Here is a 14064-nt window from a genome sequence, read left to right on the forward strand (position 1 = left end):
CATAGAAGCAACAGGAGATTGTTGCATCCATCTAGAACCCTCAGAACTACAGTGCTATGATGTCACTCACTTCCACAGGCCTTGCAGAGTGTAAACAACAACAACCCAGCTTTGTTGTGTATGTAACCATAGGGATTTGTGATGTCACCTAGAACCTTCACAGCAGCGACAGCTTTATGAGGAGCATCAGCACTGCTCTGCCTGAGCAGAACCATCACCGCCATAGGTTGTCAAATAACCCGGGTTTAACCCACACAGGTAAGTCCAATGGGGTGCAGGCATGTCCTCTATGCTTACAGCTTCCCGTGGGTGTTGGTTTGATACCGTTTGGGGACAGCCAAGGAGGCATCTGCAGGCAACAAAGGTAGGTGTGTGCTTGTGTGTGTGTTTCCTATGCAGATCCTAAGCCCAGTGTCACATGCAAGTAGGAGGAGTAAGAAGGGTTCCTGGCAAATCCGGGTTATGGATTGCATTTAAAAAGGCCCCGTGGGAGTGCAATGGGCCCCTGTCTTGCTGCTTAGCAATAATGGTATGGGTTTAGGTTCTGCTGTGTGTACTGGTGGTTGACTGCCCCCCAGCCCAGAGTGTGCATGGAAAATTGTCTGGCAGCCTCCCTGACAGCAAGCAGTGATAGTGCCCATGAAGGGCACCTTGTTGGGCCCGCCCCTTTCACGGTTATCGCTTCTCGGCCTTTTGGCTAAGATCAAGTGTAGTATCTGCATTTGGTCTGGTCGGAAGGTGTCTGTGGTACCCCGCTTCTCGGCCTTGGGGGATTGTCTCTCCTTACGGAGGGACTTCACCCCCTTGCTGCTATTGGGGAGCGGGCTTAGTCCACAGACAACGGGTTGCGATCCCCCTGTCTCTGGGACCTTGTGTCTCAGAAGGCATTTTCGGTACGTTGAGCGTTACCTGTAGCTTCGGAAGCACCTAGGGTACCCCCGACCTCTGCCTTGGGTAAGGGTTCCGCTTTTATAGCGGGATTCCGAGCCCCTGCTGCTATTGGGGAAGGGGCTTAGTCCCTGGGTGTGGAAGATGCCGTTCTCCTGGGCTTTCCCCTCTGGGGAAATGTCGATGCGAAATACCATCCGCATAGAGGTGTCGGAGAGCCATCGTCAGTTGAAGAACCTCCGCTTCATTGCGGAGGTGATTCTTCTTGACTACTTCCGCCTCAATAGGGAGGACATCCTGTGTCTAAATGACCAGGAAAGCCGTGGCCTGTATACCGTCACCTTCACGGCCACGGCGTGTTGCGATAACATCTATGCAACCTTGTCTGGTGCGGACCAGAGGGACGATCGACTCGACGGTCTTTCGTTCCAGTTCCTCTATGGTGAGGAACATATACCGTTGGTGGTGGCTATGCACAGCCCTCATGTGACCACGGAGGATATAGCCACTTTTCTTCGACGATACTGCGAAGAGGTGCGATTCGCAAACAAAATCTTGAATTCCGTGCGGTTCTGGAACGGCAAGAGGAAGTTCTGGGTCAAGCTCCGTAAGGATCCCGGTGGTATTGGGGGTCTTTGCCATCCGCCCCCAAATTTTGCCATCGGGAGAGTTCGGGGCTTCCTGTTCAATCCTCAAATGCCTATGTATTGCCGAAATTGCTTGAGGTTTGGCCACACCCAGGAGACCTGCGGCGCGGAGCGTGTGATTCGCTGCAATAGGTGTGGCCAAGAAGGTCACATAGCCTCAAGATGTAGCCATACGATAAGGTGCAACCTCTGCGGAGAGGAAAATCACAATTTTAATTCCTGTCCCCATAAAGCAAAAACTACGATGGGTGGGTCAAGGCTGGGCCCACCCAAAGAGGGGACAGGACAAAAGACGTCCTTTTTTAAGATGCCCAAACCCCAGATGGCAGGTACTGATGGGTCCAGGCCCAAGACCTCTGGTGCTCCATCGGGGGGCCCACCGGTGGTAGTGCTAGGGGGAGGCCATGGGGATTCCACGAAGCCCGGGCGGGTGATCGAGTTTACTGCCCGGGAAATTGAAAGACGTCGATCGACTTCCTACCTGGCTCAAGAGCCCGCCAAAACTTCTGAAGGGGGCTCACCTGTGGCGGGTGGCAGCCGACGGGCCTCGGTGGGGGCAGAGGTGGACCCAAAATTGCAACATAAGCCAGGTACTGGCTTGGCCCAGGGTCGCCCTGCTCCGGACGAAGAGGCCCCGGTGAAAGCCCGCCGGAAGGGGAGCCAGGTGGCCAGGTCTGAGCCCGGTCCTGTTACTCCGCCTATACAGGACAGGGCCAAGAAGACAAGTGGCGCCAAACCAGGGTTTGCTGCCCCGCCAGCAGTGGACCCGGTGGGTAAAACTGGCCATCGTCGATCGATGGGGAAGTTTTCAGCAACAGTCCTCAGCAACGCTTGCTGGGGAACAAGCGATGAAAACTTCCCAAGGTAGCGGCAAAGGTTCCGGAAAAGAGGCCTCACAGGCCCCTGTGCAGCAGTTCCAGTCGTCAAAAGATGAAAGAAGACGCAGATCCATCAGCCGGGGGCCAGAGATTACATCGAGTGAGAGCAACACAGAGGATATGGACAGCAGTGTGACATTTAAAAGACAAAGAGAAGAAGAAGAGGAAGACATTCAAAGGAAAGCGGCGTGCCGTAGTTCGGACGAGAGCGAGCTCAGGGTCGGGGCATCATCGATCTCAAGCTCCGACCCTCAGAACATCAAGGAGCTGATGACCCCGCAGGCGGGGGATGACGGTACGCAGCTTATTATTGACTTTGATTCTCCAAGCACGGACTCTCCATAAACTATGCCTATCCCTGTAAAAATTGCCTCACTCAATGTGAGGTCCTTAAAGAGCCCTGATCGCAGGGCTGCTTTATTTTCTTATCTAGAGACATGTGACTTTGACCTTTGCCTGCTACAAGAATGTGGAATCCCTAGTAAAATGGACTATAAAGACTTAAAAGAAGACTGGAAGCTGGGCCCATCCATATGGTCCGGTGCAAATGACTGTCGTTCTGTGGGTGTTGGGCTGCTCTGCCGAGGCCAGTCCTTTTCTATTCATACAGTAACTGAGATTGTGCCTGGCAGAGCTCTTTTAATTCATCTATATTTTAATGGACTTTTAATTCGTGTTTTAAATGTGTATGCCCCTCCTGATAAACAGGAGCGGGCAGAACTATTTGAAATTTTACCACTGTTTTGTGTTGGGTCTTCCCCCCTGCTGGTGGGAGGTGATTTTAACTGCATACGTGATGGGGAACACCGGCAGGGTGGGGATATTAATCGTAAAGACCGCACTTCTTACCTGCTTAAAAATTTTATTGATGATTTTAATTTGAAAGATTGCTGGAAGGATCTCTTGCCGGAGGACCCGGGCGCCACATGGTCCAATGGAAGAGTGAGCTCCAGAATCGATTTTATTTTTTCCTCTAGAGCTTTTAAACCCCTGAAATGCACGCTCGAGCAGAATATCTTCTCTGATCATAAGCTCCTCTTGGTGGGCCTGGAGCTAGAGGGGGAGCAAAAAGCAAAAAGGGGCCTCTGGAGATTAAACACCACACTCCTAGAGGACCCTGAGATAAAAGAGGAGTTTGTGCGGACCTACCAATGCTGGCAATCACAAAGAAAACCCCACGAGCCTATGCTGCACTGGTGGGAGGGCACCAAATCTAAAATCAGATTTTTTTTTATCAAAGCAGGTAAGAAGAAGGCAAAAATGGAAAAACAGTGGTTTTATGTTCTTAACATGCGTTTAAATGTACTTTTTAAATCTGTTCTTATCAGTTTAATATCTGATACGTCCCCTATCTGGGGACCATATATTAAATGGATTTTTGAGAACGGGGGCCGATTTCGAAGCTTGCTTCCGTCGCCCTATGCATTGACCCGATATGGCAGTATCTTCGGGTACAGTGCACCACCCCCTTACAGGGTTAAAAAGAAAGATTCCTACTTTCATTGCTACCTGCTTGCTGGCTAGCCAGCTAGCCAGCCCTGTGGGCCTTGCTGCTGCTGCAGCCAAAAAACAAAAGGTGGTGCTGCTGCTGCTTCTGCTGCTTCTGCTTCTGCTTGTGTCTGGCCGCTGTTGGAGTGTCCAGGCACAGGACTTCTGCTGCTGCTGACTAAATGGCCTCCTTAATTGGATCATTTGAGTAGCCAGCACACCTGTGCAGGTAGGGCATGACATGATAGGCAGCTGCCTTGATAGCGGGTGGGTGCTGAATGTACCTAATTGACAAAATAAGATTAATGCTTATGAAGAAATATAAAATCTCATCCCTTCCCCAATATCGCGCCACACCCCTACCCCTTAATTCCCTGGTTGAACTTGATGGACATATGTCTTTTTTCGACCGTACTAACTATGTAACTATGTAACATAACATGGGGGGGGGGGGGTCTCCTGGCTGTTCACACAGGTGTGTCATTGCTGTACATTGACCATGCATTGCTTCTGTGGTATTGCAAAGGCAAAGACAAATTCTTCCAGCCATCCATTGCACTAATGGATTGGTCATCAGCTGGCTGTCTATGTCCCGTATCAATATAAACCAAAGTACAGAGGGTTAGGCTATGCTATTGTGCACCTACCTGATGCATCAGAAGGTGCGAGGCCCTTGCTAAATTCTGTGCACAGACTTTGAGATCTATACTTTAGACTGTATCTAAACCTGCTCCAACATGGACTGACATTCTGGCCTACTTTCAGCCGATGCGACTTGTCTGTCGCTGAACAGTCGCTTTTTATGTATTCAGCACCTATGTATAATGTTGTAAAAATGCTCTAGAAGCTAAAGTCGCAGAAATGTCACACATATTTGGCCTGCAACTTTCTGTGCGACAAATTCAGACAGGAAAAATCAGTATAAATCCTTAGAAAATTATCCCCCAGTGTCTCCATCTGCTGGCGGTATTGAATAAGCATTGCTGCACTGATGGGGTATGCATTAGACGAAAAAAAAGAAGAAAAAGAAGAATAATACGCCCAGAAAAGAGGCGAAAAGGAGAAAAACGTAAAAAAACGTGAAAAAAAAGTAAGAGGAAGAGAAGGGAAAAAAAGGTGGAAATGGGTTTAAAAGTGATTTCGGCAGAGAAATATATATATATATATATATATATATATATATATATATATATATATACGCGCACACACACACATATATATAAACGTATTCTCCGTTGAGATATTGCAGCCGCTGCTGTGTCCAGGCCCAGGAGCCTTAGCACTGTGCTGTGATGTCACTCAATACCACTGACATCACTAGGTGTAAACAACATCTCTCCTTTGCTGTGTATGTGACTATGGAGCTGTTTGGTGATGTCGTCTATTATGGCCTTCATAGAAGCAACAGGAGATTGTTGCATCCATCTAGAACCCTCAGAACTACAGTGCTATGATGTCACTCACTTCCACAGGCCTTGCAGAGTGTAAACAACAACAACCCAGCTTTGTTGTGTATGTAACCATAGGGATTTGTGATGTCACCTAGAACCTTCACAGCAGCGACAGCTTTATGAGGAGCATCAGCACTGCTCTGCCTGAGCAGAACCATCACCGCCATAGGTTGTCAAATAACCCGGGTTTAACCCACACAGGTAAGTCCAATGGGGTGCAGGCATGTCCTCTATGCTTACAGCTTCCCGTGGGTGTTGGTTTGATACCGTTTGGGGACAGCCAAGGAGGCATCTGCAGGCAACAAAGGTAGGTGTGTGCTTGTGTGTGTGTTTCCTATGCAGATCCTAAGCCCAGTGTCACATGCAAGTAGGAGGAGTAAGAAGGGTTCCTGGCAAATCCGGGTTATGGATTGCATTTAAAAAGGCCCCGTGGGAGTGCAATGGGCCCCTGTCTTGCTGCTTAGCAATAATGGTATGGGTTTAGGTTCTGCTGTGTGTACTGGTGGTTGACTGCCCCCCAGCCCAGAGTGTGCATGGAAAATTGTCTGGCAGCCTCCCTGACAGCAAGCAGTGATAGTGCCCATGAAGGGCACCTTGTTGGGCCCGCCCCTTTCACGGTTATCGCTTCTCGGCCTTTTGGCTAAGATCAAGTGTAGTATCTGTTCTTATCAGTTTAATATCTGATACGTCCCCTATCTGGGGACCATATATTAAATGGATTTTTGAGAACGGGGGCCGATTTCGAAGCTTGCTTCCGTCGCCCTATGCATTGACCCGATATGGCAGTATCTTCGGGTACAGTGCACCACCCCCTTACAGGGTTAAAAAGAAAGATTCCTACTTTCATTGCTACCTGCTTGCTGGCTAGCCAGCTAGCCAGCCCTGTGGGCCTTGCTGCTGCTGCAGCCAAAAAACAAAAGGTGGTGCTGCTGCTGCTTCTGCTGCTTCTGCTTCTGCTTGTGTCTGGCCGCTGTTGGAGCGTCCAGGCACAGGACTTCTGCTGCTGCTGACTAAATGGCCTCCTTAATTGGATCATTTGAGTAGCCAGCACACCTGTGCAGGTAGGGCATGACATGATAGGCAGCTGCCTTGATAGCGGGTGGGTGCTGAATGTTCCTAATTGACAAAATAAGATTAATGCTTATGAAGAAATATAAAATCTCATCCCTTCCCCAATATCGCGCCACACCCCTACCCCTTAATTCCCTGGTTGAACTTGATGGACATATGTCTTTTTTCGACCGTACTAACTATGTAACTATGTAACATAACATGGGGGGGGTCTCCTGGCTGTTCACACAGGTGTGTCATTGCTGTACATTGACCATGCATTGCTTCTGTGGTATTGCAAAGGCAAAGACAAATGCTTCCAGCCATCCATTGCACTAATGGATTGGTCATCAGCTGGCTGTCTATGTCCCGCATCAATATAGACCAAAGTACAGAGGGTTAGGCTATGCTATTGTGCACCTACCTGATGCATCAGAAGGTGCGAGGCCCTTGCTAAATTCTGTGCACAGACTTTGAGATCTATACTTTAGACTGTATCTAAACCTGCTCCAACATGGACTGACATTCTGGCCTACTTTCAGCCGATGCGACTTGTCTGTCGCTGAACAGTCGCTTTTTATGTATTCAGCACCTATGTATAATGTTGTAAAAATGCTCTAGAAGCTAAAGTCGCAGAAATGTCACACATATTTGGCCTGCAACTTTCTGTGCGACAAATTCAGACAGAAAAAATCAGTATAAATCCTTAGAAAATTATCCCCCAGTGTCTCCATCTGCTGGCGGTATTGAATAAGCATTGCTGCACTGATGGGGTATGCATTAGACGAAAAAAAAGAAGAAAAAGAAGAATAATACGCCCAGAAAAGAGGCGAAAAGGAGAAAAACGTAAAAAAACGTGAAAAAAAAGTAAGAGGAAGAGAAGGGAAAAAAAGGTGGAAATGGGTTTAAAAGTGATTTCGGCGGAGAAATATATATATATATATATATATATATATACGCGCACACACACACATATATATAAACGTATTCTCCGTTGAGATATTGCAGCCGCTGCTGTGTCCAGGCCCAGGAGCCTTAGCACTGTGCTGTGATGTCACTCAATACCACTGACATCACTAGGTGTAAACAACATCTCTCCTTTGCTGTGTATGTGACTATGGAGCTGTTTGGTGATGTCGTCTATTATGGCCTTCATAGAAGCAACAGGAGATTGTTGCATCCATCTAGAACCCTCAGAACTACAGTGCTATGATGTCACTCACTTCCACAGGCCTTGCAGAGTGTAAACAACAACAACCCAGCTTTGTTGTGTATGTAACCATAGGGATTTGTGATGTCACCTAGAACCTTCACAGCAGCGACAGCTTTATGAGGAGCATCAGCACTGCTCTGCCTGAGCAGAACCATCACCGCCATAGGTTGTCAAATAACCCGGGTTTAACCCACACAGGTAAGTCCAATGGGGTGCAGGCATGTCCTCTATGCTTACAGCTTCCCGTGGGTGTTGGTTTGATACCGTTTGGGGACAGCCAAGGAGGCATCTGCAGGCAACAAAGGTAGGTGTGTGCTTGTGTGTGTGTTTCCTATGCAGATCCTAAGCCCAGTGTCACATGCAAGTAGGAGGAGTAAGAAGGGTTCCTGGCAAATCCGGGTTATGGATTGCATTTAAAAAGGCCCCGTGGGAGTGCAATGGGCCCCTGTCTTGCTGCTTAGCAATAATGGTATGGGTTTAGGTTCTGCTGTGTGTACTGGTGGTTGACTGCCCCCCAGCCCAGAGTGTGCATGGAAAATTGTCTGGCAGCCTCCCTGACAGCAAGCAGTGATAGTGCCCATGAAGGGCACCTTGTTGGGCCCGCCCCTTTCACGGTTATCGCTTCTCGGCCTTTTGGCTAAGATCAAGTGTAGTATCTGTTCTTATCAGTTTAATATCTGATACGTCCCCTATCTGGGGACCATATATTAAATGGATTTTTGAGAACGGGGGCCGATTTCGAAGCTTGCTTCCGTCGCCCTATGCATTGACCCGATATGGCAGTATCTTCGGGTACAGTGCACCACCCCCTTACAGGGTTAAAAAGAAAGATTCCTACTTTCATTGCTACCTGCTTGCTGGCTAGCCAGCTAGCCAGCCCTGTGGGCCTTGCTGCTGCTGCAGCCAAAAAACAAAAGGTGGTGCTGCTGCTGCTTCTGCTGCTTCTGCTTCTGCTTGTGTCTGGCTGCTGTTGGAGCGTCCAGGCACAGGACTTCTGCTGCTGCTGACTAAATGGCCTCCTTAATTGGATCATTTGAGTAGCCAGCACACCTGTGCAGGTAGGGCATGACATGATAGGCAGCTGCCTTGATAGCGGGTGGGTGCTGAATGTTCCTAATTGACAAAATAAGATTAATGCTTATGAAGAAATATAAAATCTCATCCCTTCCCCAATATCGCGCCACACCCCTACCCCTTAATTCCCTGGTTGAACTTGATGGACATATGTCTTTTTTCGACCGTACTAACTATATAACTATGTAACATAACATGGGGGGGGGGGGGGGTCTCCTGGCTGTTCACACAGGTGTGTCATTGCTGTACATTGACCATGCATTGCTTCTGTGGTATTGCAAAGGCAAAGACAAATGCTTCCAGCCATCCATTGCACTAATGGATTGGTCATCAGCTGGCTGTCTATGTCCCGCATCAATATAGACCAAAGTACAGAGGGTTAGGCTATGCTATTGTGCACCTACCTGATGCATCAGAAGGTGCGAGGCCCTTGCTAAATTCTGTGCACAGACTTTGAGATCTATACTTTAGACTGTATCTAAACCTGCTCCAACATGGACTGACATTCTGGCCTACTTTCAGCCGATGCGACTTGTCTGTCGCTGAACAGTCGCTTTTTATGTATTCAGCACCTATGTATAATGTTGTAAAAATGCTCTAGAAGCTAAAGTCGCAGAAATGTCACACATATTTGGCCTGCAACTTTCTGTGCGACAAATTCAGACAGGAAAAATCAGTATAAATCCTTAGAAAATTATCCCCCAGTGTCTCCATCTGCTGGCGGTATTGAATAAGCATTGCTGCACTGATGGGGTATGCATTAGACGAAAAAAAAGAAGAAAAAGAAGAATAATACACCCAGAAAAGAGGCGAAAAGGAGAAAAACGTAAAAAAACGTGAAAAAAAAGTAAGAGGAAGAGAAGGGAAAAAAAGGTGGAAATGGGTTTAAAAGTGATTTCGGCGGAGAAATATATATATATATATATATATATATATATATACGCGCACACACACACATATATATAAACGTATTCTCCGTTGAGATATTGCAGCCGCTGCTGTGTCCAGGCCCAGGAGCCTTAGCACTGTGCTGTGATGTCACTCAATACCACTGACATCACTAGGTGTAAACAACATCTCTCCTTTGCTGTGTATGTGACTATGGAGCTGTTTGGTGATGTCGTCTATTATGGCCTTCATAGAAGCAACAGGAGATTGTTGCATCCATCTAGAACCCTCAGAACTACAGTGCTATGATGTCACTCACTTCCACAGGCCTTGCAGAGTGTAAACAACAACAACCCAGCTTTGTTGTGTATGTAACCATAGGGATTTGTGATGTCACCTAGAACCTTCACAGCAGCGACAGCTTTATGAGGAGCATCAGCACTGCTCTGCCTGAGCAGAACCATCACCGCCATAGGTTGTCAAATAACCCGGGTTTAACCCACACAGGTAAGTCCAATGGGGTGCAGGCATGTCCTCTATGCTTACAGCTTCCCGTGGGTGTTGGTTTGATACCGTTTGGGGACAGCCAAGGAGGCATCTGCAGGCAACAAAGGTAGGTGTGTGCTTGTGTGTGTGTTTCCTATGCAGATCCTAAGCCCAGTGTCACATGCAAGTAGGAGGAGTAAGAAGGGTTCCTGGCAAATCCGGGTTATGGATTGCATTTAAAAAGGCCCCGTGGGAGTGCAATGGGCCCCTGTCTTGCTGCTTAGCAATAATGGTATGGGTTTAGGTTCTGCTGTGTGTACTGGTGGTTGACTGCCCCCCAGCCCAGAGTGTGCATGGAAAATTGTCTGGCAGCCTCCCTGACAGCAAGCAGTGATAGTGCCCATGAAGGGCACCTTGTTGGGCCCGCCCCTTTCACGGTTATCGCTTCTCGGCCTTTTGGCTAAGATCAAGTGTAGTATCTGTTCTTATCAGTTTAATATCTGATACGTCCCCTATCTGGGGACCATATATTAAATGGATTTTTGAGAACGGGGGCCGATTTCGAAGCTTGCTTCCGTCGCCCTATGCATTGACCCGATATGGCAGTATCTTCGGGTACAGTGCACCACCCCCTTACAGGGTTAAAAAGAAAGATTCCTACTTTCATTGCTACCTGCTTGCTGGCTAGCCAGCTAGCCAGCCCTGTGGGCCTTGCTGCTGCTGCAGCCAAAAAACAAAAGGTGGTGCTGCTGCTGCTTCTGCTGCTTCTGCTTCTGCTTGTGTCTGGCCGCTGTTGGAGCGTCCAGGCACAGGACTTCTGCTGCTGCTGACTAAATGGCCTCCTTAATTGGATCATTTGAGTAGCCAGCACACCTGTGCAGGTAGGGCATGACATGATAGGCAGCTGCCTTGATAGCGGGTGGGTGTGCTGAATGTTCCTAATTGACAAAATAAGATTAATGCTTATGAAGAAATATAAAATCTCATCCCTTCCCCAATATCGCGCCACACCCCTACCCCTTAATTCCCTGGTTGAACTTGATGGACATATGTCTTTTTTCGACCGTACTAACTATGTAACTATGTAACATAACATGGGGGGGGGGTCTCCTGGCTGTTCACACAGGTGTGTCATTGCTGTACATTGACCATGCATTGCTTCTGTGGTATTGCAAAGGCAAAGACAAATGCTTCCAGCCATCCATTGCACTAATGGATTGGTCATCAGCTGGCTGTCTATGTCCCGCATCAATATAGACCAAAGTACAGAGGGTTAGGCTATGCTATTGTGCACCTACCTGATGCATCAGAAGGTGCGAGGCCCTTGCTAAATTCTGTGCACAGACTTTGAGATCTATACTTTAGACTGTATCTAAACCTGCTCCAACATGGACTGACATTCTGGCCTACTTTCAGCCGATGCGACTTGTCTGTCGCTGAACAGTCGCTTTTTATGTATTCAGCACCTATGTATAATGTTGTAAAAATGCTCTAGAAGCTAAAGTCGCAGAAATGTCACACATATTTGGCCTGCAACTTTCTGTGCGACAAATTCAGACAGGAAAAATCAGTATAAATCCTTAGAAAATTATCCCCCAGTGTCTCCATCTGCTGGCGGTATTGAATAAGCATTGCTGCACTGATGGGGTATGCATTAGACGAAAAAAAAGAAGAAAAAGAAGAATAATACGCCCAGAAAAGAGGCGAAAAGGAGAAAAACGTAAAAAAACGTGAAAAAAAAGTAAGAGGAAGAGAAGGGAAAAAAGGTGGAAATGGGTTTAAAAGTGATTTTGGCGGAGATATATATATATATATATATATATATATATATATATATATATATATATACGCGCACACACACACATATATATAAACGTATTCTCCGTTGAGATATTGCAGCCGCTGCTGTGTCCAGGCCCAGGAGCCTTAGCACTGTGCTGTGATGTCACTCAATACCACTGACATCACTAGGTGTAAACAACATCTCTCCTTTGCTGTGTATGTGACTATGGAGCTGTTTGGTGATGTCGTCTATTATGGCCTTCATAGAAGCAACAGGAGATTGTTGCATCCATCTAGAACCCTCAGAACTACAGTGCTATGATGTCACTCACTTCCACAGGCCTTGCAGAGTGTAAACAACAACAACCCAGCTTTGTTGTGTATGTAACCATAGGGATTTGTGATGTCACCTAGAACCTTCACAGCAGCGACAGCTTTATGAGGAGCATCAGCACTGCTCTGCCTGAGCAGAACCATCACCGCCATAGGTTGTCAAATAACCCGGGTTTAACCCACACAGGTAAGTCCAATGGGGTGCAGGCATGTCCTCTATGCTTACAGCTTCCCGTGGGTGTTGGTTTGATACCGTTTGGGGACAGCCAAGGAGGCATCTGCAGGCAACAAAGGTAGGTGTGTGCTTGTGTGTGTGTTTCCTATGCAGATCCTAAGCCCAGTGTCACATGCAAGTAGGAGGAGTAAGAAGGGTTCCTGGCAAATCCGGGTTATGGATTGCATTTAAAAAGGCCCCGTGGGAGTGCAATGAGCCCCTGTCTTGCTGCTTAGCAATAATGGTATGGGATTAGGTTCTGCTGTGTGTACTGGTGGTTGACTGCCCCCCAGCCCAGAGTGTGCATGGAAAATTGTCTGGCAGCCTCCCTGACAGCAAGCAGTGATAGTGCCCATGAAGGGCACCTTGTTGGGCCCGCCCCTTTCACGGTTATCGCTTCTCGGCCTTTTGGCTAAGATCAAGTGTAGTATCTGTTCTTATCAGTTTAATATCTGATACGTCCCCTATCTGGGGACCATATATTAAATGGATTTTTGAGAACGGGGGCCGATTTCGAAGCTTGCTTCCGTCGCCCTATGCATTGACCCGATATGGCAGTATCTTCGGGTACAGTGCACCACCCCCTTACAGGGTTAAAAAGAAAGATTCCTACTTTCATTGCTACCTGCTTGCTGGCTAGCCAGCTAGCCAGCCCTGTGGGCCTTGCTGCTGCTGCAGCCAAAAAACAAAAGGTGGTGCTGCTGCTGCTTCTGCTGCTTCTGCTTCTGCTTGTGTCTGGCCGCTGTTGGAGCGTCCAGGCACAGGACTTCTGCTGCTGCTGACTAAATGGCCTCCTTAATTGGATCATTTGAGTAGCCAGCACACCTGTGCAGGTAGGGCATGACATGATAGGCAGCTGCCTTGATAGCGGGTGGGTGCTGAATGTTCCTAATTGACAAAATAAGATTAATGCTTATGAAGAAATATAAAATCTCATCCCTTCCCCAATATCGCGCCACACCCCTACCCCTTAATTCCCTGGTTGAACTTGATGGACATATGTCTTTTTTCGACCGTACTAACTATGTAACTATGTAACATAACATGGGGGGGGGGGTCTCCTGGCTGTTCACACAGGTGTGTCATTGCTGTACATTGACCATGCATTGCTTCTGTGGTATTGCAAAGGCAAAGACAAATGCTTCCAGCCATCCATTGCACTAATGGATTGGTCATCAGCTGGCTGTCTATGTCCCGCATCAATATAGACCAAAGTACAGAGGGTTAGGCTATGCTATTGTGCACCTACCTGATGCATCAGAAGGTGCGAGGCCCTTGCTAAATTCTGTGCACAGACTTTGAGATCTATACTTTAGACTGTATCTAAACCTGCTCCAACATGGACTGACATTCTGGCCTACTTTCAGCCGATGCGACTTGTCTGTCGCTGAACAGTCGCTTTTTATGTATTCAGCACCTATGTATAATGTTGTAAAAATGCTCTAGAAGCTAAAGTCGCAGAAATGTCACACATATTTGGCCTGCAACTTTCTGTGCGACAAATTCAGACAGGAAAAATCAGTATAAATCCTTAGAAAATTATCCCCCAGTGTCTCCATCTGCTGGCGGTATTGAATAAGCATTGCTGCACTGATGGGGTATGCATTAGACGAAAAAAAAGAAGAAAAAGAAGAATAATACGCCCAGAAAAGAGACGAAAAGGAGAAAAACG

The 14064-nt window shown here is 47.5% G+C and overlaps 5 non-coding genes and 1 pseudogene across 5 annotated transcripts; all 6 read left to right on the forward strand.

Annotated features, from left to right (window-relative positions):
• The first annotated feature begins 677 nt into the window (after positions 1–677).
• LOC130341046 (U2 spliceosomal RNA) lies at positions 678–895 on the forward strand (annotated as a pseudogene).
• A 2795-nt stretch (positions 896–3690) lies between these two features.
• LOC130341037 (U2 spliceosomal RNA) lies at positions 3691–3880 on the forward strand. The gene has a single exon (XR_008881050.1). It is a non-coding gene; the product is annotated as a U2 spliceosomal RNA (small nuclear RNA).
• Positions 3881–5972: 2092 nt separating this feature from the next.
• LOC130341088 (U2 spliceosomal RNA) lies at positions 5973–6163 on the forward strand. The gene has a single exon (XR_008881087.1). It is a non-coding gene; the product is annotated as a U2 spliceosomal RNA (small nuclear RNA).
• A 2069-nt stretch (positions 6164–8232) lies between these two features.
• LOC130341089 (U2 spliceosomal RNA) lies at positions 8233–8423 on the forward strand. The gene has a single exon (XR_008881088.1). It is a non-coding gene; the product is annotated as a U2 spliceosomal RNA (small nuclear RNA).
• A 2080-nt stretch (positions 8424–10503) lies between these two features.
• Positions 10504–10694, forward strand: LOC130341090 (U2 spliceosomal RNA). Its single transcript, XR_008881089.1, has one exon. It is a non-coding gene; the product is annotated as a U2 spliceosomal RNA (small nuclear RNA).
• A 2090-nt stretch (positions 10695–12784) lies between these two features.
• LOC130341091 (U2 spliceosomal RNA) lies at positions 12785–12975 on the forward strand. The gene has a single exon (XR_008881090.1). It is a non-coding gene; the product is annotated as a U2 spliceosomal RNA (small nuclear RNA).
• Positions 12976–14064: the final 1089 nt, after the last annotated feature.

Source organism: Hyla sarda, unplaced genomic scaffold (genome assembly GCF_029499605.1).
Source record: "Hyla sarda isolate aHylSar1 unplaced genomic scaffold, aHylSar1.hap1 scaffold_610, whole genome shotgun sequence".
NCBI classification, from domain to species: Eukaryota; Metazoa; Chordata; class Amphibia; order Anura; family Hylidae; genus Hyla; species Hyla sarda.